This window comes from Cuculus canorus, chromosome 8 (genome assembly GCF_017976375.1).
Source record: "Cuculus canorus isolate bCucCan1 chromosome 8, bCucCan1.pri, whole genome shotgun sequence".
NCBI classification, from domain to species: Eukaryota; Metazoa; Chordata; class Aves; order Cuculiformes; family Cuculidae; genus Cuculus; species Cuculus canorus.
Window position 1 is genome coordinate 30,993,137 of NC_071408.1, and position 26,499 is coordinate 31,019,635.

Sequence of the window (26,499 nt, forward strand, 5' to 3'; positions counted from 1 at the left end):
GTACATTCATTTACTTATTAAGAAGTTAATCAAAAAGAGAACTCCGCTGTGAACCATCTATAGAACGAACTGATCTGCTGTCTTTCCAGGAGCTATGGCTATCAAATGTCTGAAATTCACAAGATAAAAGAAAATTTTTGCTGATGTGTAGATACAAGCTGATGTTGAATGACTATTAAAAGATAGAAAGGGTCAAAAAAAATCACCAGAAGCTTTTCTTGCTGATAGAATACGTGTTATGTCAGGTTTGGGGAATTAAAGGGGATGTAGAGGAGCAGGGCAGACCATAAAACCACAGCGTGTATGTTATAGATAACAACTGAAACACAATGTAATAAGGAACAACCCAGAAGAATACAGCAAACTTAGAAAAGATTCCTCCAGACCTTAGAAAATCATTAAAGCGTTGAAGTTATCAGAGAATTTGCCCTAATCTGATGTTCGCACAGTATGATCTCAGTCTTGCCAATGATTTCATGACTTCAAGCAGATATGTTTTGCAACAACAGCATTCCGAGGAAACTTCTGTTCTAAGGGCCCAGCCAAGCATCCCAATTTTGCTTTATCTGCAAAGTTTCTGGATTGTCTGGTTCTACGGAATAGTCCAAATGATGTTTAGATAAGCATGAAATTTTAGAAATCAGATCTAATTAAGGGGTTTGTCGTGTTCAGCTCCCATATTCATCCAGCTGAGCCTCATATTGAGCTCCCATATTCAACCGGTTTGCTTATGTACTGGAGAGGACCTTCAATATGACAGTCTGATGTTAATTTTAGAACACGGTCTATATCTCCTCTTATCTCCTATCTCACTCAATGTCCTCAGCAATTTACCTGAAGAAAACAAAACCAGGAAACAGACAGTGTTGGCAGGTGAATAAAGCAGTAGGGTGGTACAGTTGTGGATTTTCTACTTGAGTTGATGGCTGAGCACCATTTTACCTTTGTGTGGTACCATCGCTATGAAATATCAGTTCACTGAATTCTTCAGTTCATTGTGCTTTGTGATCTGCATGCGGAATACGCTGCGAAGGAGAGAGATTATTAAGGATATATCTACTCAGATACTAAATATTTTCATTAAAAATGTGCGTTTATATAGTTGTATAAAAATGTTTTCAAATCCCTTTTTTGATGTTTTTTGCATTGATCTCCAAGTGACTGTTTTCAATTTTCCTGAAACTGATTAGGAAGAAGTTAAGATACTAAACCAAAATAGAACATTCTTTAACCTGAGCTGTACTTTTTTAATCAAAGCCGTTCATGGTGAAGTTTTATGATGAACATGAAGGAAAAAGAAACAAGGAAGAATAGAGAGCAATAAAGACATTAATAGCCAGAAACTTTGAGATTATGGCAGAGCAATGTACGTATGGAAGGAGAAGTCTGTGGTCACAGTAAGACAGGAAAAAGTTGTATATTTAGAAATACAATTTCCTTTTTTTTTTTTTTTTGCGTGTGTTTGTGTAAATGATAAAGGGGAAACATAACCCTCAGGTCTAAGCTGTTGAAAGCTCAAAGTATGCAAAGCACCAGCAGTAGAAATGATGTCCAAAAAAAGAGATGGAAGTAAAAGATGTGATAAAAGAAGGTATGAAACTCAAAAGAAATTCTGTGCATGTACATTTATGTTTGGAAAGCCAGATCGAAAACATCAAAACACAACCAAAAAGAGTATGGTTAGGAAGAGCTGTTCTCAATTGCTAAAACTGAATACATTTTGAAGGGTTAAGTATATTCATTCACATTTTTTGATATAAGCTTCGTAAAATAGTTTAAAAGGAGAAAGGACTTTTTAGGAGCAAGAATTTTTCACAATCTTTTTTTCCTGTTTTATTGTTGTTGTGGGGTTTTTTTTGTTCCTGGTCTAGTATTTCTTCTTTCTTTCACTTGCGTAGATTGAGAACTAATGCCTTCTATTTCTCTGCCTTGAAAGGGAACAGAGCTACATTTTAATAGGAAATTTTTACCATGCATAGGGTTAATGAACATTATTTGGTGTAGAATCATGAAAGGATACAACTGATGGAAAATCATCGTGTACTTAGATGAGGGTTATAATTATCATTGAACGGAAACGTACTGCTAGCATTTTCTAAACGAATTATTGCATGGCAAACTGCTGGGAGTCTATCATCAGCATGGTGTTTACCAAGAGCTCCCTGCAAACATCCCAGTTAACTACTGGTCTTCTGGGTGACGTTTACAGAGCTGTTTCTGGTCTGTGAGCCTTGCTGGTGGAGGCAGCAGAAGGACACTGCTTAAGTAAGGTCTGTAAAGGTTCTTTGCTTGCTTCAGACTTTCCCATGGAGTTAGCAAAACATTAGGAGGGCCTTTTATATATCAGGCAAACCACATCTCAAACCACATCTCATATACAAATTTTTCAACTTTTCATCATGCCCACATGCATACTGTTTCTGCAATACGTCTTTGCCCATATTGATTTTGTCGTGATCAGGAGGTGCTGTTGGATTCCAGTTTCAAAAAGAGCATGAGGGTTTCATTTTTAAATGCTTGGGGATCCTTCATAATGAAAGGTTCTGTACTAAAGGAAGTTATTGTATAACTACTATATACATATATATATATATATATATATATATATGAGAAGGCTCTGGTGAGACTTTTTAACAGCCTTCCAATACTTAAAGGGGCCCTAGAGGAAATCTGGGGAGGGGGCTCTTTGTTGGGGAGTGCAGGGATAGGATGAGGGGGAAAGTTTTTAAGCTGAAAGAGGGAAGATTGAGATGAGATCTTAGGAAGAAATGTTTTGCTGTGAGGGTGGAGAGGCCCTGGAACAGGGGTTCCAGGCCAGGTTGGATGGGGCTTGGAGCCCCTGATCCAGTGGGAGGTGTCCCTGCCCATGGCAGGGGAGTTGGAACTCGATGGGTTTTATAGTCCCTCCTGACTCAAACCATTCCCTGATTCTATGATAAAACCCTGTTTTATATTGAGCTTTATAGCTATATTAGGTATAATGTGACTGTCCACATTGAAAAAGTAACATTGTACCTGTGGGTTTTGTTGTCATTGGGAAAGATGTAACTGCCAACACATAGCCCTGCACGTAGTTTTCGTATATCAAGGAAAAGCCTCAGAAATTCTATACAGCTTCTAACCACAAAGATTTCAATATGCCTTTGCTAAAGTTAACTCAAGATAACTATAAGCCATGAGTTTCTATCCTGCAGGGACTTATTGCGTCACAGCACTGTTAAATTGAGGAGCAGACTCCACCGCGCCGCTGCAGCCTCGCCTGGGGAAGGCAGCCAGCAGCATGTGCAGCAGTGGACATTCCCATGACAATGTCCAGCGTAACACAAATCTTAATGACAGGGGTGCTACTCGGGTCCAAATTCAGGCTCTGTGGCTATTCACTGTATCTGTGAAAGAAATTATAGCTGCTTATCTGAGGGAAGTGGAGAAGTAGCAAATATATATACTACCTGTATAACAGATAGAAAAATTATAAGTCAGAAATGGAGGTTAATGGTTTTCAATTCAAAAGATTCTTTAAGAAGATTGGCATTTCTATTTTAGTTATCATGTGCATTTACAATATCCCTTAGATGCTGTACGTGCAACGCAAGAATCACAGAATCATTGAATGGTTTGGAAGGGACTTTAAAGTCCATCCAGTTCCACCCCCTGCCATGGGCAGGGACACCTCCCACTGGATCAGGGGCTCCAAGCCCCATCCAACCTGGCCTGGAACCCCTCCAGGGATGGGGCAGCCACCGCTGCTCTGGGCACCCTGGGCCAGGGCCTCCCCACCCTCACAGGAAAACATTTCTTCCTAAGATCTCATCTCAATCTCCCATCTTTCAGCTTAAAAACTTTCCCCTTGTCCTAGGAAAAACAATGCAGGTGAACAGAACGAAGTGCATAGTACTTTGAGGGTCATTCATGCTTCCATTCTGTGATTTCTTGGTGATTGCGTGTTTTGAATGATTATTGGATTGAGACATGCCTTATGATGATCTGGGCGCTTTCTCAGCACTGAAGAGCTTACATACCTTGTAATTGCCTCTAATATATTCCAATTTTTGTGTGCGTTTGTAACTGCGACATTTGGTTCTTTGCCAGACTTTTTGGGTGGCACTGCTATACGCTTCATTCTCAAAGTGCTGAGTGATACGGTCGTGAAAAATACCTCCTCTTTAACCATTAAAAATAAAAAAAACACCCAACCCCAATCATATTAAAGATGTTAAAATTTATGCTAAGTCTATTCAGTGAAACATAAACAGGCATCACTCGGAGAACTTGCTATGCAAGGCATGATCCTGCAATATGCTACTCTCTTCCTAGATGTTCTCAGCACCCTCAACTTTTAATGAGTTGCCTGATGCTCAGCGCCTCGCAGGATCTGGCCTAAGAGAGGAGCTTGAAAGGACCCAAAGCAAACTGGCAAAGATTCAACTGTTCATTGTACAACTTTTCTTCTCTCTCAAAAGTAACAGTTCAAACAAAGGATTAATTTAGAAAGAAAAAAATAATTAAAATTGAAAGAAAAGGAGGAAGAAGGATGTGTGAAAAAGACTGTTAATAACAGTATTTGAAGAGGCAAAGAAATTAGAGAGATGAATAAACTGATTTTTCTTTTAAATAATGTTAGGAAGGTTGTAGATGTTGTTTAATATTGTCCTTGGACATTTTGCAAGTGGCACAACCACTTCAAGAGGTGCCAATTGCTGAAACGCAGAGTTGTGATTTAAAGTGACAATGTCACCTTAGTTTTAGTCCAAGTGATGGATTTTGTTTTGAAATGGGTTATACCAAACCTAATATGGAGAGATGTGTTTGCATTTGTTTTAATTTCCATCAAAATTACTCTGGTTAAAAACACCACTTCCATAACTTCCTGTTAAAATTTTAGACCTTCTTATGTGAACTCCAACGGTCCTCACGAGAGATCGGATACTCCGGAACAGAGCTGGTGCATCCACATAGCCTAGACAGACACCAAAAATCCCAAACTGGAAGGATTAGCTTTGGACATTTCTTTCCTTTTCAACTTTATGGCACGAAACAACACAGACAAAGAGGTTTTTAAAAATAGAGGAAGTATATTCTTAATAGCTTGCACCTGGTTTGTGTGAAAAGCTAACGTGGAATCCTGCAATACTGACTGAGACCACTTTATTTTCATTTTTTGTTATGATAAAGTATAAAAATAGCAAGGTGGTGGAATAGGAAGCCTTAAGTCTTTATTTATTTGGTTCTTAAGTAGCAGATTGGATAGTAAATCAACTTAATTTATGTGCCATGTTTGTTGTTCGATTCTCCAGATCCACTAAAGCCACAGAACTGCATTTGTATAACAGAATATGACCTCTTTTCCTGGCTGTTTAATCCATTTTCAAGCTGCATACACCTCTTTGAATATGTGTTAAAGTAGTAGCCTCATTTGACAGGGAGATTTCATAAAGCTTTGAAGTGTATCATTAAAAGGGACACTGTCAATTTGAATTTTTTCAAGATGACCAATCTAAAAAAAAAAATAAAAATCTTTTGAATGTCGGACTTTTTTTTTTCTAAATCCTAAAAATGTCTACAATTTCTTTTTCTCTGTAAATGATTAGAAGCATCATTTAGAAGACCAGAGAATATTACTATCAGAGCCATCACTGTTAAACATGAACACTTTCATATTTCCCCGCTCACATCTTTTTCGCTAACAGGAACCCAGCCCGGTGCTTAGAGCCAGCCCGAGCCCTGGGAATCATTTTAGCATTATGAAATAACTTTGAAATAGGATTTTACTACAACATTGCTTTGTCCTGTTGTTTAGAGAGGTGTTTTAGGCCTGAGCTTCCCGACACCTCTCTCCAGCAGCCCCCCGCGTGTAGAGACCACGCTGCCAACCAACCTTTCAGTCATGGGTCTTTGACAGACAAGCTCTGCCAGATGTAGCCGCTGTGATTTCAGATATTCATGCTCACAGCTGTCCATCTTGCCATTCTGCTGGAAATTACTGTCAACCTACAGGAACAAAAGAGAGAGAAGCATGTGCCTTGTACTTGAGCCACCTACATTCACGTTGCTTGTTAATTTAAACTGCCAGGGAAAGAGCCTTTGCCCTAATCTTCTGGACTGTCAATGGGATTACGATCTTCCAGCAGAGGGGCAGGGCATAAAACTGGGAAGTGGGAACATCCAAAATTGTGGCAGCTTTGTACTTCAGTGCATTTGAGCCAAACTACCTAAGTAAACAGGAAAAAAAAAAAATAGAGCAAAAAAAAGGTCTTTAATCTTTCTCAGCTCCACTGCATGACAAATTTTTAGATGAGAACGTGGCATTCAAGTTCCCAGTGTCCTTTTAATGACTCTGAGAAATGTATTTTATTTTCCCAGTAAAGTTGCTAAACTGTGAATATTTTATCCAAGCGATTAAAGTTAGTTTTTACTCTTACAAATTGGGCGCAGAATATTTAAATATAAGAGAGAGAAGGAACACTAGATATGATAATATCTGACAGTTTATGGGAATGTGTTTCAAATTACAAGCAAAGCATGTGCGTGCACACATGAATACAGCTGTGGTTTCTCTTCAGCATTAGGTAATGATCTTTCATAAAAGAAAGGACTGAAGGCTCCTGCTATTCTGTTCAAAGGGAGGACGTTTATATGTTTTATATAGCGCTCTTTATACTGCTGTGTTATGGTATGTAATATATTGGAAGTTTTCAGTCTGCGATAGACCCCCAAAGGGTAGACATGGAGGTCTGAGAGATGAAAAAAAATCAAAGACATGATCTCTTGACAGAATTATAGAACGTCTCACACTGCCTCTGAACTTCACTGAATCCTGGAGGTGACAGAAAGCTGGCAAGCTAAGTAGAAGCAGCTGCTTGCGATGGCATGCCCAAGATATATGAATCTATTCGGGGTGATCAATGGCGGGATGCTCAACAGCCCAAGTCATTGATCACCACGATGACCCCAGTTCCTGCTAAGACCATCAGGTTACTGCAGAGGCTTTAAGGAGGAGGGAGTGGGAAACGTAAAGCGGGACATAAACAGGAGAGGGAGGAGAAAGACAGGCATGAGCCCCCTCATAAAAGCTGTTCAGGAAATTGCCAAGCTCATTACTATGTGTGCGGTACTTGATCACACTGAAGTTTTGCTTTAAGGTGCATGCCTGAATAAATGCTGAGAAATTCTGTTCTATACATAGTCCCGGATTGCCACGGGATCCTGCCTTCCATGGAATTTCAGTCAGCGTTAGGGGTCCAGATTTTCCATGCTCCTTGGTAGCCTCAGCTCTAATACGCACATGAACCATATTTTTTATGTCCATTACGCAAATGTTCTTTAAAATATTGCATGTAATAAACAAAATATCAATCCACAGTATATGCCAAACTTTGCCAAAGAAAGCAGCAAGGATATAGTGCAGCCAGAGTGTTTATTATGTGAACATGTAAAAAGGGTACAAGTGAGTTTTATTAAATGTGCTCTACTCATATGTAAAAATAATTTAACAATTGAATTGTTTCACAAAAGGAAGTATTTTAGTGCAGTTGCATCATGAAAAATGACTTTGTTAGAGTGGCAGAACAGGTTTCTACATGCTTTAGGTCTTAGAGGATTTACCTGATTTTCTCAGTTCACTAATAAAAATATCTTTTACAGCTTTTAACTACAAAACATGGAAAATCCAAATGGGCTGCAAAAGGCCAAGCTGGGTTCCTTCTATCTCATGTATCCTGTTATTACTAAAGATGCTCCCAGTTAGACCTTAGCAGTTTTTCTGCTACCCTTCACTGGAATAGTTCAGTTTCAGTATAGCACAGAATTTAAATGCACTGAGACTGCATAAATCTCATTGTTGATACAGTAAGTAATGCCAAAAGAGAATTCAGTTCAGTCCATCAGAAATGGGAATAAAAACACTTTTTCTCCTAAAGTAATCACACATGAATGTGAATATACACAAGGGACCTGGTCCAGAAGTAGAAGTCTCTCCCATCAGCCTGGAATCTGGATTTGGTCCACGGAGCAGATCTGTTGAATGAAAACAGTGCATTGTACTTCAGCACTTTTGAGCGTGGAAGTGCCCTATAAAAGCAAATGTCTTCGAGGCTCTTGTCTAATTTAAGTTCAGTTTGTTTTAAAGAACTCTATTCTGAAGGAAGAATAGTCTCACACATACAAATTGTTTAGTTTCACATAACAAAAAAATTATATGAATATCAGCCACTTGCATTTAGCATTCATGGTGAACCAATTAGTTTATGAGACTTGAGCTTAGAGCCAAAGTGCTCAAAGCAGAAGAGAAGATTAATTTCTGTTTTCACCAGGAGAAAGCCACATCCCTATTTGTTGTATTATTCTGATGCATGCATTAATATTTCTTTTGTATTCATTTTCACATATTTCCTTTCTTTATATAGCAGTTGGACTATAAATGCAGCCGTTAGTAAGATGTAGTTTCCAACTACATAGAATCAGAGAAAGAGATGCTTTCTTTTGTCCTGATGCAAACTGAGAGTACTTCCAGTGGTACAGTTGGGATTACGGTATCGCAAAAATGAGACAGAATTACATTTTTAATCTTCCTTCCTGCCATATCTTCATATCCTCATCTCCAGGTGCAAATGTTCTTTGATTTTTGAGCACTTCTAAGTGACCAAAAATGCATCATCACGGTGATAACTGTTGCATAACACTGCCATGAAAATAACTGAATTAACTGTTAGAGTACAGTTCCTTATTTCATTACGTGACTAGGATAACGAGCCATCTCATTTTTCTTTCTCAGTGCAAAACACATAATAATTTACGCAGCAAATTCTTTCCCTGTGACATACAGTGTTTTGAGGTTGGAATGAAGGGAAGTAGCAAACCTAACAATCTTACCCGCAAAGATAAGTGATCGATTTAGTTTGTACACCTTCACCTCTAATGAGTGCATCCACTCGCACCTGCATAAAAAGTGATTTGTAACTCCAAAGTTAGTAAAGAACACGCTGCCGTTCTTTATGATTGCATCTTTAATCTCAATATGCAGAGTTTTGGCCACGTCAGTTCTGCACATCTCAGGTATTCTCGGTGGGATTTCACTGAATCCCCCAGTACAAAGGAGGCCTCTTTTGCACTAAGTTTCAGAAATACTCTATCAAGACAGATGTTTTTAGAAAAGTTTTCAAAGTTGATCTCACATACCCCATCGATTCCAGATGTTATTAGATGTGCTTGTCAGCAAAACTACTTACCATTCCATTTCTGACCTGGGTAGATCTCTGTCTTACTGTTTCTCATCTATTCTGTTACATATTCCCACCATCCTTCTCCATTCGGTCCTGCAGCTTAATGAGTTTGACAGAAATTCCCTACATTTTTTATCTTAAAGGCAGCCAAAAATATGTGTGTGTCATTTTGCTTGAAAGTCACAACACCTAGATGAATTTTTGTTGAAATTGCGTTTCCTGCAGCAGAAATGGGAGCGCAGTCAGATGGCCCAGAGGAACTCCTAGACACGCACAGCTGGATACATTCCTGCTGTTCACTTTTGTCTTGCCCGTAGGCGTTTTTTAACAGTTTTCAGTTCAAGTGCACTTTTACCTCTTGTTTAATTTTAATTTGTCTAACAACATAATAATACCTTTAGGGAGTATTAGCGCTACAGAAAGAGCATAAATAAATTCTGTATACACATATATGTACGTATGTGTGTATGTATAACACATAAAAACTGAGCAGCGCCTCTGTAGTAGTTCCACTCTCCAACTTGGTTAAGCTGTGAAAAAATAGTAATAACACAGTCACTTCCATAAACCAGAAAAATGGACTCTGTGTTTATTGGGCTTTATAGAAAGGTTCTTTAGACTTGAATAGAGTTGGAACTAAGCAACTAGAGAACTGAGCAGAAATTGCTCCAAGCAGTAAGTCTCCACTCTCAGGAGTGGGAGAAACCAAATGTGTTGAGCACCTGGAAGCGGGAATCAAAAAAAAATGAAACTCTGGAGAATTTCCCTCAGCTTTTGAATTTTCCTGTTGTCAGAGAATTTTCTCCCTTCTCTGGCAACCACATGAAAAGTGGATCTGCAGCAGCTACCGGTGCCGGATACCGTGTCCTCTTCTTGAGACAAGGCATCCAAGCTGCAAAGAGATGGGGTCAGAGGAAATGGGCACTTTTCCCAAGAAAATGTCTGTTTTGGTGGATCAGAGAGAGGCTCTGCAGTGGATCCCTGGAGAAAGCCCTTGGAAAAGGTGCCTACAGTGAGCAGGGTGGTGCTGGGCAGTGGGAGGATGCCAGGAGCTCGGTTGGTGCGGAGGGAAAGGGAGCCCTGCTGGATCGCTGAAGTATATTCTTGTAGGTTATAGAAAGTGTACTTTATTATAGTCAAAATGAAGGAAGGGGTAGGATTAGCTTAAAACAGATACTAAGGAAAAATCTGCTTGGAGAAGGAATGAAACTTGGGGAGGAGACAAACTATTTGAAAATAAAGGCAACCCATGGCAAAAATTTGTAAACTGCTGATAAGAAATTTAGTGAGAACTGTGTCCCCCCTATAGAACTGCGTGGCTTACCGTAGTTTGGAGATTACATTGTGTTATACTCTATTGTAACCTGCGGAAATCACACCCTCACCAAAAAACAGGTTTGAAAATGTTTACTTTTGGATTATTGCAAATAAACCAAAGCAGATAAAGTGCTTTATAAAGTTTAAAATACTTTCTCTCTAATAAGTCTGGGTTTTTTTAGAATAGGTAAATTACGCCTAACACTTGTTGAGTAGGTCTTTCATACAATTCTAAAGAAGAATCAAAAGGATAGGAAGATCTGTTCCAGAACGGGAATATTTGTACTGGAAATGTACATGAATAATCATGGAATCACAGAATCATAAAATAATAAAATGGTTTGGGTTGGGAGAGACCTTAAAAATCATCCAGTTCCAACCCCCCTGTGATGGGCAGGGACACTTCCCACTGGATCAGGCTGCTCCAGCGCTTGGATCATCTTCGTGGCCTCCTCTGGATCTGTTCCAACAGTTCCATCTCCTTCTTATGTTGGGAATTCCAGAATTGGGCACAGGACTCCAGGTGGGGTCTCATGAGAGCAGAGTAGAAGGGGAGAATAATCCTAGATACATCAGCCTTTATCATCAATTCATAAAATTAACAAACAGGAATGTGCATAACTCTATCCGTTTCCAGATTTCCTGATAATTTCTGTTACATGCATCTTTCTTCACGTGGCCCATAAAGAATAAAATCAAATTTCCTCTCTTCTGCCCTGCAGTAAAATCCCACAAGGTCCAAAAAGCATCCTGTAATGACAAGGTGGGTTTTGCAATATCTTTTACAAAAGTCTCCAGTTTATAAACTATTCAAACAAGGAATATATTGTTTGGCATAGATTTCCAGTTGTATATGGCACAGATAATTTCAGCACTATAAAAGTATTATTATAAGGACTACGCACCAGATTCTCAGCTGGTGGAAATCAGCATAGCTCTTCCCATGTTACATGAATGAACTTTTAAATGAATTCTTTAAGTGGAACAAGTTATACTAAAAACATTTTGTAATCTTTAGCTATGCATGGATATTGGATTTTTTAGGTATAAGGCTTGGGCTTTTTTTAAATCTTAATTTTAGTACAGAATTGCAGACTCTGAACTTTAAATGATCCTTGCATCCTCTATGGCACAAATACTTGGACACATTATTAAAACTTATAGTGCACAGTTTTATATAAAGCTTATATTGTAAACAAAGCTGCAGGGAAATACCTATTTTAAACTACTGGGAACAGCCTTACAAACATAAATAGTTTTCATTTATAAGATTAGACTCATTGACTCATGAAGATGATCCGAGGGCTGGAGCACCTCTGCTATGAGGACAGGCTGAGAGAGTTGGGGTTGTTCAGCCTTGAGAAGAAAAGGCTCCGGGGAGACCTTAGAGCAGCTTCCAGGACCGAAAGGGGCTGCAGCAAAGCTGGAGCCTGGTACTTTTTACAAGGGCATGGGGTGACAGGACAATGGGGAATGGCTTTAAATTGCAAGAGGAAGATTCAGATTAGACATTAGGAAAACATTCTTCATGATGAGGTTGGTAAGACAATGGCACGAGTTGCCCAAGGAAGCTGTGGCTGCTCCATCCCTGGAGGTGTTCAAGGCCAGGTTGGATGAAGCTTTGATCAACCTGATCCAGTGGGAGGTGTCCCTGCCCGTGGCAGGTGGGTTGGAAAAGGATGGGCTTTGGTCCTTTCCAACTCAAACAATTACATGATTCTAAGATTTCAAAGACTATGTGTACCCCTTCAGAAGCACTGAATTGAGAAAGCATTGTAGATTCTTCTTCAAAATCCTGAAAATATAGCAGCTTCACCAGTGGATTAGGAGACAGCGCTGTCAAATGCCATGGGACCACAAACGTTAGGCTTCAGCACCTCAGCTGGAAAAGTCTTCCCAGAGCCTCACAGAAAGCACATGGAATATGGACTTTCATTTTATATATGATCAGATCCCCTGTCATTTATGAGAAGCATATTGAGCACATTTTTTTCCCGTATTTTCTTAATAAGTTGATGCTTTTACATTTTTTTAGTACCTTGCGCCTCTAGAAAAGCTGCTATGGCTCACATGGAGATAGATTGTAGAGAGTGACTTTACATTGCACAGTCAGAGGGGCTGAGCAGACTTTGTTATGATTGACAGGGTGTAGACTGGCTTTGACTCTGACGCCATCGTACCTGTCTGGGACAACAATGGCCCAGTATGGTTGGACTCAATGTCTCAACAGTCTTTTCCAACCAAATGATTCTATGATTCTAAGTCAGCTCTGTACTTACTCAGGGTTCCTAAAAATCTTTAAGACAGCGGTAACCTAAGACCTTATTTGCAAATGAGCTGTGATAGTTCACTGCACGTGGGCAGATGAACAGCTATGAAAAATGCACGTAGAAGCAAAAAACAGAGAGTATTTTCTCTAGTGCAAGAAAGCAAAATCAACTAATTGACTGAAGACAATCTGCAGAACATGCAGAATTATGTTTTAATGCCTGATGTCTATGATTCTCTCCTATATATCTGACTCTAATCCAATGTAACTAATGCATTCCTAATGTGTTTTTCACCACAGAAGCTAGGCACCAGCAGGAACTTATCTCTGTTCCCACTTTGCCGCGGTGGTGACATGTTTTCAAACCAGACAATATTCTATGTCAGAAATATCAAGACTTCCCATAACCTCAATTTAGTAACCCGCGTGTACTTTTAGCTTCTCGACTCTTCTCACTGTCTGCATTTCAATATGGAGTCCCCAGTATCTGCTCATCGCTCCTAATTACATTTATTTTAGCCTATGTTCCTGATTTCTGGGCCAAGAAGTTTAAAGAACTATGATGTACTCTGACGAAGCATTTAATCAGGGCTGAGTAATCAAACAAAAAGCTTTTCAGGGCAGGGTGGAATATGGGAGGAACCACACTGTCGCCTGATTATTGTGTTTCCTGTTCTCAGCCCTGAAAGAGTTCCTGTAGGGAGCAGAACACCTGCCCATAGCTTGACAGGAAGGGTTCCTTAGTAAGTAGAAGCCATGTAAAAAGGGAGTGGTGGCAGAAAACAGCATAAAAACAGTGAAGTAGGAAAGATTGAGAGTGTACACACTTTCAGTCTCCTAAAGCCTTTGTTATTGGGGTGCAAAACTCTCTAGAAATATTTGTGGCTATGAGTGAGGGGCAGGGGAACCCTCGCCATTAATTCCTAAGAGGTGTTATCAGATACATCAGGGTTTGGCTGTAAATTTGACTACATTGCTGTGGTGCACAGAGAAATGAGTGAGGAAATATCTGATTAAAGTATACATTGCTGCTGAGGCAACTGAATGTTGCCATAGCAATTGAGATGAAATGTGCAAAGAAGTGAGATAATTAAATCTAACCCCTTTAGTAGTTTTGATAGTCAATGCACTGCCAATAGGAAAAGTTATCTACGGTGTTAAAGATAAAACATATTCCTCGTGGAAGTACTCCTTACTGGTATTTTGTTGCTCTCTTTCTAAATGCATTGCTTCAGGTAGCTAATTTGAATGTTCTCTTTAATAATCAAATACAGTTTTGACCTTGGTCTGTAACAGCCTAGAACTTCTGCAGACTTATTGTACGATGGGAACGGTCTACACAAAATATCCAGAATGTTTTTATTCCCCCTTCCTCCGCGTGCAGTACAGTAAAGCCCAGGCTGTCATCTCAAAGCTTACAGTTCAATAATATCTAGAACGTGCTGCCCTCTTCAGGAGCCAGCGATTAAAAATAGGTGATTTTGTTTATTGATTCAGAAACTGTAGTGAGCAAACAGAAACCCCAGAACGGAATAAGGGCGGTGGTGGTGTGACATTTGTAATGCCAGTGCCAAAGACACTGGAAGTAGCTGCAGCATTATCAGACCAATCTGGTTTTAAAAGAGGCAAGCAGAAACTTGTTAGCATTTCTTAACCAAAATTTGATAACTGGGTGGTCATACTCACATCCACTCTGATTATTTATTTCAGCCAGTGAAAGCAAGAGCTGGGAGAAGCCTTGACTCACTTCTTCCAAAATAATAATTCTGTATTCTATATATGAGCAAATAACCTGTTATTAAAAATTATTGGTGTCCAAAATGAACTCGTTCATTAGGTCTCACGCTAACCTTATTTTACATTGAGCTGCTCTGCTAGGCTGAATCCGTGGAAGGATTTAAGCCATGATGCAGCAGAGCATTAAAACATACACTCAACTTCTAGCACAAACACCGCCGCAATGACTTCAGAGGGACACTCATGTGAAAGTATTGACCAACTTGTGTGTCATTCTGGAGGCTTGCATGCATGGCTGCTAGGGAGGGGTCAGGTCTGCAAGTTCATATCTTACAACATCATAACATATGTTGTGGAATCTTAAGGCAAAATCTACTCTTCTGTGAATATAATTCCTTTTGAAGTCAATGAGAACTTTTGCTCATTTATGAAATGGTGACATTTTATTGGCTTACAAGTAACTTTGGAAAAAAAAAAATATTATGGCTTTACGGCAGGGGTCTCAAGAGCCGTGTGGAGGAAAGACAACTGCTACTTTACTGAAACGAATGGATTTTTTATATACCAGTCCCAAACAGGCAGTGGATTAATGATGACCTCACCCAAAGAGCACGGTTTGCAGCTTGTGAGGGCTGAGGAGCAAAGATCTCTGGGAAGGACGCAGAAGGCAGTGCTTTGTGGGAACTTGGCTGAACTGAGATGAATGTTCAAAGGGTTTATTTTAAGCTTACGTAAAATATTGTTTCTTTGGCTGGGGGGGGACTCTATTTTCCTGCATTTCATAAATGAAGCGAAAGAAACGTTCTGGGTTGCATCTCACGTGAAGCACCGTACCAAAGTTGTAGCCCACAAAGAATGGAGCAAAAGTGGCTTTAAGCCATCTCTGTAGATGCTCAGATTCAAGGCTGGATACAGGCCAATGAATCTCCACGTAAATTAGAGCAGCCCTCAGGGACTGTTCTAATTTACATTAGCTTTATCCAGGCTCCCTATATCTTGTGCTGTGCTGCAGCCTAGATTAAGTCTGAATTTCTGCAGCACTGAACGCCCTGGAAATTCCCTTTTTGCCCAAGGTAAACTCTGTGAACGGAAATAACTTCTGTACTGTACCGAGGAATTCTCCTCTATCTGGACACTCCCTTACCTGCAAATACCTATATTTCATCCAGTGGTTTATGTGGTTATGGTGAGAATCTGGAACCAATCTATCATTCATTTTATTTTTAGTTTTCCTTTTTATAGGTAACAGCCCTACCCAGGCATTAACATTTGTTTCTAAGTGGTTTGTGACTGTATCTCTTGGTTATAGTAACATTTTCTAAACAGGTTTTTCACTTAATTCCTTGAGTCTTCCCCTTGCGTGCTTACTATAGGAATTAATTCTCTCAAAGAATGGAAAGAGTTAAGAATAGCAAATGGGTTTTAAGTGGTCTCCTTTCTTTGGCATAAAACTGTTTTGACTCTGAAAACTACGTAGGAGGCAGACAGGCAGATTCTGTACCTAAATCTGGCCACTTCAACAGGAATAAAATTGTATTCAGTGTGAGAAATGATCGCGGAATTGAGCCTATTGTCCTGAAAACTTCTTATTCTCAAACAGCACAATCGGGACATATAGCACAAGATGTTAGAGAAGAGTTAAAATCCTCTCTGCGTCGATATTGAGTGAAAGCGATCACTCTCTGCTCAGCCTTTAGTTAAAGGAACTCGTAGCCGTGATTCATTTCTTTCTGAAGCAAACAGAATAGCTGCGACGGCAGGTATAAAACAGACTGAAAGGGATAATAGAAGAGAAGGAAGAAAGTTAACTACTATCCGTTCTTTCATTTCCACACCACCTTATGGTGTGCAGAGGAGGTCTGTGGTGTACTCAGCACTTTCTCAGCACCCCAGTTTAAACCATTGCAAACTTGTAACCCACGAGTAATGTTTTTCTAAAGCAAAATTTCAAGGCTGATTAATTATTTTAATAAGCATGAAAAGATTTCTTTAAAAAAAAAAACAAAAACCATGATGCAAATTTCTTAATGAGTTAAAAATGAAAACCTTGAACATTTCATTGATCGCTGTCTCTTCTCGTCTTAACCCTTTATGTGCGTGTTTTACCCTGTTTTCTCCCGCTCCATCACAAAGTGACAGCAAGCCCCTGGTTTTATTTTCAAAAGCACAGTCACAAATTGGATGCCAGGATCCTATGTCTGTATTTTATGAGCACTATGCAGATAAATTCCAGCTGGCATGCGGTTCTAAATACAGATATGCACAATAGCCTGTGTTTTTTTTCTAATCCGGTACCCGCTAAGTACATGTACTATATATTCAGAACTGCATTAAACTATTGATCTATGATGTGAACACATATTTTCATTTTTTGTTTTGATGCTGATGCATTGTTTGGCAGCTAGAATCCCTGCAGATAAGAGTATAATAACTAATAACATTTTCTTTGCTTTCTAGGGTCTTTATGGCAGAATGATGAATTCCATCTTTTCCAGAATGGTAAGCAGAAAGCTATTTCTGTTTCTGATAACAAAGAACATAAGGTAAATTCTTGTAAGAAAAGATTGCCAAATTGCTTGAGAAATAACTGTATTGTACAATTTCATAATTGTACGGCTTATACAACTGAAAATATTTGAATATTCAAATCCTGTAAGCTACCAAGAAAAGATTTGCAGAACATTATGCTACTCACTCAGAAGAAAATCACTTAGGATTTAGCATCCTTGTTAGAAAGGCTGCTGACTCTGGAACGCTCAACTTTTTATTTTTCCAAACAATTTATTATAATGTATAAATTCCCACGAACATATATACATTGTTCTATCAGTGAAGAACATAAATTTCACTCTCCTTTAGGCTGAGAAAGGGTGAGTTCCATAACATGCATTACTACTTGAATTGCATAACATTGATCTTTATTTGTGTTTCACCGGGGCTTTCCTGTATCTGTCAATTTAAAAATATGTACTTTCCAAACACAGACATCACTTCTGCATGCTACCACGGTGTTAAAAAAAAAAAAAAGATGGTTTCATTTGTCGTTCCTTTCTTTTTTATGGCTGAAAAAGGCAATATTTATTTTTGCCCCTTGATCGTAACATCTTTACAATCAAATAAAAAGAAAAATTCATGATATTGTATGTGTAAAGGTCATCCTAAAATAACACTTCTGAGCAAACTATACTGAATCCTATGAGTACGTTGCTAAGGAGCAATGTTTTCCAACAGGTCTTGGGCATTCACTTTGCAGAAAAAAAAAATCTTTCCCACTACATAAAAATGTAGTCGGAAATCAACATAAAACCATCATGAAGTGAAAATACTGTTAAAGTGGAAAGAAATATTACTCGAAAAATATCCCATTGGAGCACAAATTCTGACTTGAAATGTGACTGCTTCTTAGCGTTCCACTTGAAAGATCTTCCATCTAATCCCAAAACGAATTCAAGACCCTTCAAAAAAGGAGATTATTCACTAACTTTAATGCAGGCTTAAAACAATGATAGATTTAAACTGGATGGATTTTTTGTTGCCTTTGATAGAAATACTATCAAACTTGCCAGTATTCAAGAAAACTAAATAGCAAACTACAAGTTTTTTGATGAGTTCAGAGAATGATGGCTATATTTCTGATGAACATGGAAGGTTGGTTATCTTAGAAACTTTTTTCTAGGAAAGTTAAATCTGCACAGGAAGCCGTTTTGAAACACTTGTTTCAACCTGATCGAGTAGGAGGTGTCCCCAAGTTGGAACTGGATGAGCCTTAGGGTCCCTTCCGACTCAAACCGCTGGATGGTTCTGTGTCCTGTAGATCTAGTCATCTGATCATAACAAAGAGGTCCACTTTTGGCGAGTTATTTTTACCTGCCTGCTAACAGGGAGTATTTCAGAAGCGTCTGAAAGCATCTGAAGAATCCTGAAGGCTGAGGATCCTTTAGGGGCGTATCTATGATTAAAGAGAGGGAAAAGTCATGTTGAACTAAGGAGAGGGGGTGTAAAGAAAAAAGAAAAGCACAGTCCAAACAGGCATGAGAACCACATTTAACCTCCTTCATCCACAGATATAAAAATGTTCAAGAAGAACTCGAGAGTTATTTTTAATCAGAAAAGATTAACTATGTGACAGTTAAGTATGTTTGGGATTAAACCATCAAAGGGCCTGTCTCGTTGGTGTACATTTGCCTATTAGCAGTAGGTACTTGGCACAAGGACCGTAGGTTGCAGCCACAGCCAGACACTCGCCCGGCATACACCCTTCTCTGCAATGTTCATTAGGCAATAATATTGCCAAAGGTAAGTGTTTACCAGCAGCTTTATTCTACTTAAAACCATTTTAGCCTGAGGCTGATCTTGTGAAGAAGGCTTGGGGGAAGGGCAGAAGAGGCACACAACATTTCATTTTTCATAAAAACAAATGTATGCAGCCGGTATCCTGATTTAAGGTAATTTATAACCCCAAATTTGCATGTTAAGTGAAATCATAATTATTTGTATTTTGAGGCCAACTGTGTGATTCGCACTATGAGTGAAGGAGATAGGACAAAGGATTGGACCTGAAGGGTTACTGCAACTAAGACAGTAATAGAGTATTTTCGGGAGAATTAATTTTTATATGTGTAACCGTGTACATCTCAGTGAATTTTCTCCGACTTCCTCAAGAATACACAGTTACTCTGATGATTACAGATTTCCTTTATGTAAATATTAATTCAAATATAAATATGTTGTCAAGTTGGGTGCTTTTTGTTCAAGGAAAGAGAAACTGAGCTTCCTCAGATTACTCCCTTTCAACACTGCAAGGCTTTTTTAATCGTAAAACCAAGACAAACATCACAGAAGAAATTAAACTATTAAATATAATTGTTATCATTTTAAGAAAATACACTTGCCTTCTCATTTCTAACTCTAGTTGTGCTTAAGGAACAAAAATCAAATGCACATTGCTATGAAGAGCTGCAACCTCTGGTTTTTAATGTAAAAAAAAAATCTTTTCTATATGTGTTAGTAAGCAAATTATTCCTGAATATGGAATATTTAGTGGTAGCATTTCATTAAATATATAACCATCTTGTCATGAATTTTTAATTCCACAAGTGCTTTTAATATATGGAAAATAACATTTTAGATAAACTGAGAACATAAAAGCCCCACTAACGTACGTGGAAGAGCATCGCGACTCAGAACTGCAGAGTAGGTAAAACAGTTCTCACTCTCCTCTCAATTAAGACTCTGTGCAATTATTCTTTTAGATTATAGATCTCTTTCGGGATTTTGGTTACACCGAACTTTTGGGTTCATTTCACAGGAATAATATCCATCTTAATTAGCAAAAACAATTGCTGGGCTTTTCTCTATTTTTTTACAAGAGGGAGTTCACTCGCTGTGCTGATTACGAGTAGTAGATTATCCTGATAAATGAAAAGTTCTTGTCTTTCTGAACAGCAGCTGAATATGCTATCTGTCTTCAGCCTTGTAGCTTCTTTGTTAGACATCACCTTGTTGAGACAGAATGACTTACTTGGTAAGCGGTTGACCCGATTTTTTGTCTGGCACCCTAACATTGCTGGGCATTATGCCAAGCTGGATTCTGTAGCTATTTATGCCTGCATTCAAGGTTCAACTATGCAAATCACAACTACTAGCCAAAAAAGCAGAGCAGATTTGTTTTTTTAAATATTTCAATGGCTCACAAGGTCAAAGCATTTGTTTTCACAATTTTCAAATACAGTTTTGTAAGTAATGATCAGTAATGTTTAAAGACACTGTCACCTTTTAACATTTTATTTAGACTGAATTAGACAGAACATAAACATTTTTGCCTCGTGCTACAAAATAATGGTATGGAGCACAGGAAGAACAGACATGAGCTGAAGTGAATATATATATATATATATATAATTTTAGCTATTTGTGAACAACTTAGCTGCACCATACAGAATTACAATAAAATAAAAGGAAGATGAACTATGACCAAAAAGTCTTTGGATGGTGCAGTTTTCCTCCTGAAGGCCTCCCCGGCGATGCTGGCTGCGGGGAGCTGCAGGGAAGGGCACACCCCAAACGCCTGCCGTGCCCGCAGCCTGTGCAGCTCCACGTTGCCTGCACAACTCCTCCTCCTGTTTGGTGTGAAATCAGACCTGAATCCCAACCGACTCCGTAGCCAGTAGGTATTCACAACCATGTATGCCTGTGTTACTTCCCGTGCCTAAATCCATCCGGCATCTTTTTGGTGGATTGTAGTTGCAGGCAGGTTGGTGGTGGCCCCGTAGACCCATTCTTGCACCACGCACTTAAACTGTAATGATTTGCTAGGCTTCAGCTTGGGACATTGCTGCTGAGTTCGGCATTGGTTCCTCCCCTCCGACCCTCTTCCCGTGACGTTTGAGCAACACCTAGATTGAAAATGAAGCCTTGTGCAACTTCAAAAGGAAGCAGCGCTACAGAAGGTCTTTGGATTGTGTTTGCCATTTGCGCTGCGTATTGTCCAGTTCTCAGTCCTAATTTGAATCCTTTGATAATCCTATGCATGTCCTGGTCGCTCTCATCCTGCAGATTAGGTTTTAATTTGTCTCAGGTCTTGGAAGTAAAACTGAAAACGTTTGCAAAACTAGCAACAGTATATGTTATATGGTAAGAACTGTGTCTACAGAAAATTGAAATGTGAATTAAACAAATAAAAAATGATTACTCGTAAGCAGAATTTGAACAGAGTTTGTGAGCGCAAGATGTTGCAAGACAGATCTTGAAAACACATGTACCTTTACCATATCCTAATTTCCTGACACACTTAACAAAAGCATTAATAAACCTTACTAATCTACCAACCACCTTATTTATAAAAGATGAACAATTAAAAATAATAATGATATTAACCTAGGACTTAAAGATTCTTCAACAATATAATACAAACATACAATAGAATAGAAGTAATATAGAATGTAGAGATACAGGTATATTGAAAATATATTCTAGAATATCTCCCTCTGCTCCTCTCTCATGAGACTCCACCTGGAGTTCTGTGTCCAGTTCTGGAATCCCCAACATAAGGATATGAACCTGTTGGAACGGGTCCAGAAGAGGCCATGGAGATGATGCGAGGGCTGGAGCACCTCCCGTAGGAGGACAGGCTGAGAGAGTTGGGGTTGTTCAGCCTGGAGAAGAGAAGGCTCCAGGGAGACCTTAGAGCAGCTTTCAGTGCTGAAAGGCGCTCCAGGAAAGCTGGGGAGGCACTTATTACAAGGACATGGAGTGACAGGATGAGGGGGAATGGCTTTAAATTGGAAGGGAGGAGATTTAGATTAGACATTAGGAAGAAATTCTTCACGATGACAGTGGGGAGGCCCTGGCCCAGGGTGCCCAGAGGAGCTGTGGCTGCCCCATCCCTGGAGGGGTTCAAGGCCAGGCTGGATGGGGCTTGGAGCAACCTGGTCTGGTGGGAGGGGTCCATGGCAGGGGAGGTTGGAACTGGATGGGTTTTACAGTCCCTTCTGACCCAAACCATTCTGTGATTCTATTCTGTGATTGTAGACAATACAGCAAATTGAGACATTTCTTCTTAGAGAAGAGAGGAGTAGATTTAAACAGGAACAGTGCACAGTCTGTTTTCTAATACATATTTGGGCATTCTTTGGATCAGGTCCAGACTGTGACAGAATAGATGTGGGAGCACATGTTCCTGCACCAGGTGAGCATCCTCCACATAACAACAAGGGTGGATTAAGGCTGCTTAATGTATTGATTGTAACATAAAATAATTAACAAGGCTGCTGAACCTTTGGTTCAGGGTATTTCTTTGTCTGAAACCAAGGATTAACACAAAAAAAAACCCAACCCCAAAATAAACCTGTTACCTTTTTTAGGTCTGCCTTACCAGTCAATGGTTTTCTTAGTATTTGTAAGGCCAAAAGCATTTTTGAAGATTCTATTGACTAAGAGAAACAATCTGAGTGTAATTTTCATTTATGATATTATTTATGATACCACTTGAGTTCTGTGGGTTGGAGTAAAATAATGTGTTTCAGTGAAAGTGGAAGAATTATAGGAGACATTATGCGAATGAATGCAGAATAAAGCCGGTTAAGATAAATTAATCGGTCAAAGCCCGATTTCTCTGTTTCAGACACCATCCTCTCAGAGCAGAAGGACTCATTGACCTTAGTTGGGTTTCTTCCCTTACTTGCGAACTGCAGGGCTGAGACTGCAGGGCTTCCCTGAAACATCTGTAATAATATTTCCCTCTACTTCTCCTAACAAGGTGTGAAAGAGGCTTCCAAAAAGACAGGGAAAATATATTAAAGTGGGACAAAAAAAAATAAAGGTTGAACGGGGAGTATGGAGACTTTCCATCAAATTCACAGGGTTTGTACGAAGAAGTAGAGTTTGAGCCTTCTTAATACAACACAAAGCCCCAGAATTTATTCCTGGTTAAATTTCTGTGCTTTAGCCAATCCTTTTTTAAAGAGTCCCTTCTCCAAAGAAAGGCACAGAGCCCTGTGTTACAGTAAACACTAGCAACTCTCTCCACAGCCAAATCTAAATAATACTTAAGAAACTAAATCCAAAACATTAGCAATAAAAATACTTAGCATGTATTTCTTTCCCGGGAGCCTACATGGAAATTGAATTCCACTGAGCTGCACTTACACAGAACAGAATTCAATTAAAAAAAAATCTGCCTGGATTCCATGCTGTGCAAAGCCCTTGCAAATTTATTTTAGGGACTTTGGGTGTGGAGCCTGGACATAGTTTTATTTTATTTTTTTAATGGAATCAGTCTTAATGTCTAAGGTTATTCTTTACTTGCCTCTGCTGCACAGTTTTCACATATAAGCCAACTGAGGACAACTCGTTATTAAAGAAGTCGGCAGGTGTCCTGTGCTCTGAAACACATTAAATAAAGAACTCGACGGGATCATGATGGCTGTAAGCTCCACAAAGAAATTAAATAATGAAGGCAGAAGCTCTTCAACAAAGACTGGTTCTGCATAAGTAAAAAATGTCTTGTCAGAAGATGGGAAGTTCTCCTACCGGTTTTTTACTAGAATCTCTATTTTGGTATTTTTCTGAAAACAGGCAGTTTATGGATTTTAGACACTTAAACTTTCTGACCCGAGTCTTACGCAATAGAGAGTGATCAGAGAGTGATCGGAATGGCAGGAACCGAATAGTCAAAACCTGCACGGCTTCATTGCTCAACAAAGGAGCCATTGCAAAATGGCCTCGTTATCACTCTGAAGTTTGTTGAATTGTTTTACCCATGTCAATATTAATATGAAATAGCTCCGGGAAACGGAAAGAAAAGAGTAGACAAGAGTCCATTGTATTTTTAGTTAATATTTTTCTAATGCATGAAGCCTTCCAGCCACAGAAACATTTAAAATACAGTTCCCTTTGAGATTTAAATGTATTTTGGGATAAGGTAATTTTAAATCACATTAGGAAGGTTCAAAACTAATATAAATACAGTTTTGAGCTTCCCACTTATTCTGAGTTGCTGAGTAATTGCACCAGACAAATGTTTTTAGAGTGGGCTTTAATATAAGGAATCACAAAATGTATTGGATTTTCATTTATTTAAACATGTTGTCATGCAGTAATTGTTTGAAGAAAACTGACAATTAAGAAATCTAACTAAGTCTCTTTTTGAAGAAAAATTAAATTTAATTTAGTTCTCTTTGGAAAAAAAAAAATCCCATTGACTTCAATAGAAGTAGGTCTGGGCAACTCGGAGTCGATTGGAAAATAAATTATGCTAAGTACATCCAGACTCACCAAGCATCTTTAAGAAATGGAGTGTTCATAATCAAACAAAGTCTTCTGACAGCTTAATACAACTTTAAAATAACTAATATGAAAAAACATTACAAAACCTTTGTTGACCAGGTGTTTTCCCTTTTTATCAATACAATATATTCTTATAATGGCCATCCCATGCTCTGTCATTAAAATGTGAGTTTTCCTTTCAGGTGCTTTGCCTCAGACATATGGAATTCTCATCTGCAGTTTTTACTCCAGCCTCCAAGTTAATCACACAGGGCTCCTTGAATGACGGTTTGCTGCAAACACAATTCCATACTCTGGGACTCAGTGAGTTAGTATGAACTTACCAGAACAATGGCAAACTCCTCCGAAACTCACCATCGATTTTAGTACAGGACATCATTTCCCTATATCTGTGATTTCCAAGTTGATATTGTTGATGAGGTTTAACAGGCATAAGTATTCGTAGGAGTGGTGATCTGGTCTTGGTTCAGCATCTATTTGCCCACCTAAACCTGCTCGTTTGCAGAAGTGGGACCTCAGCTTATGTTAAACTACAGCGGAAAAATAAGTATGAGGTTCCGACATCCTGATGCCATTCTGCCATTCCTTCCTTTCAACAATTTATTCCACATCCATATTCATTTTTTCAAGAAGGAAACAAACAATTCTCTAATATTAATTCATCCCTAGACATAACTTAAGCTTGAAGTAGTTACTATGTTTGCCAATCTCTTGTTGTCAGCCTATTACGTGTTTAATAGAAATATTTCCCAGAAAATCCAGATGAAACCACAGACCTATGGCTATAAACTGGAGAGGGGAAGATTTAGAATAAAGATAAGGAGGAATTTCTTCACTGAGGAGTGCAGGGGTTTACCCTTGGAGATCTCTTGAGTGAAGCACAAATGGCAATCTCTAAGTGCACTGCAAGAGTGAGTGACCAAATAAATTGAGTGCATTCAATCACTTTTAAGACATCTCATCCGTGTGTAGCATTTTGATGCCATGCTTGAGTAAATGTATGATTAATTTTTTATTAAAAGGTAATGCTCCCGTTTTAATGATAGTTAATTATATATAATTAAAATGAAAGGATTAATAATATTAAACATTTCATCAGAGGTAAAGATAAATATAAATACATACATTGTAGAATAATTAAATATGAATATATAATATTGAGCATATATTATCTTCAACGCGTTATATTCTGGGTACTATATGAATTAAAGGCCTGGTTCAGTACTTCTATGTTGATAAAATCTATTTGATTTGGGGAGGGCAACATGCAAAGAATAGTTGTTGTAGCCTTAAAAAATATTATAAAAAATCCCTGTGAAAGAGATGCGTACACTTTATTGCTGGACCACCTTTCCATGTGAAAAATGAATTACAGAGCTAAATGACGTACATTCTGGCCAGGAAAGAAATCAGGCTTAGTCATCGATTAGAATCTGGAACTGCCTCATTTCTCGCTAACCCTGAATCCACACATCTTTATAGGCTTCACTTCTTATTTTCAGAATCTCTGTGTCAGGCTTTAAACATTCCTACACAAGGTATTCCTCTCGTGTGCCGCTTGCTTATACCTGACCCATCTCATCTCAGTTTGCCTCCTTAGTAAGAAATTCAGTATTTGATGAAGCACAACTTCATTTCTACCCATAGACACACCATGTTTTAAACTCCGGCGCTCATTCCAGTGGTCATTTCTGCCACTGGATACAGAAAATCTCAGTCTCCAGATGCAAATTTCCACGAATCCACTGAACCTCTGTCTTGCAAAATTTTGTGCATTAACATAGTTTAATAAGCTGAGAAATGTGTTAGCTTTTTAAATAAGTCTGTAAATGGCGTAGTTTTAAATCAGAGAGATATTTTGGTCTCTGTAGACTCTAAGGAACTTGTATTTTTCTAACAAGACCTTAAGACCCTTGCAAGAATTTTAAGGATTTTTATGAACCTCTGTATGCGTTCTTAGCTAGATTTTGGCTTTGTTTCATTATAACTCCAGTACAACTCAATCAGTTTATTTTATAATTAAAAACAAGGAAATAGTAAGAAAAATACATAATATATGGTACTCCTGTTTATAATAGAAACATCCATAAAGAAAGAAACATGTTCTAACTCTTCTCATTACCCTAAAGGGAATTGCATCTTTAATCACACAAAGCACAACGGCTTTCTAAT

The 26,499-nt window shown here is 38.7% G+C and overlaps 1 protein-coding gene across 2 annotated transcripts in view; it reads left to right on the plus strand.

Moving 5' to 3' along the window:
* Nucleotides 1–26,499, plus strand: part of ADGRL2 (adhesion G protein-coupled receptor L2) — a 401,353-nt gene that overhangs the window by 200,126 nt on the left and 174,728 nt on the right. For both annotated transcript variants that reach the window (XM_054073438.1, XM_054073439.1), the window contains exon 3: nt 16,999–17,040. The gene's annotated coding sequence lies outside the window, so the exon portion shown is untranslated. The remainder of the gene's footprint in view (nt 1–16,998; nt 17,041–26,499) is intronic.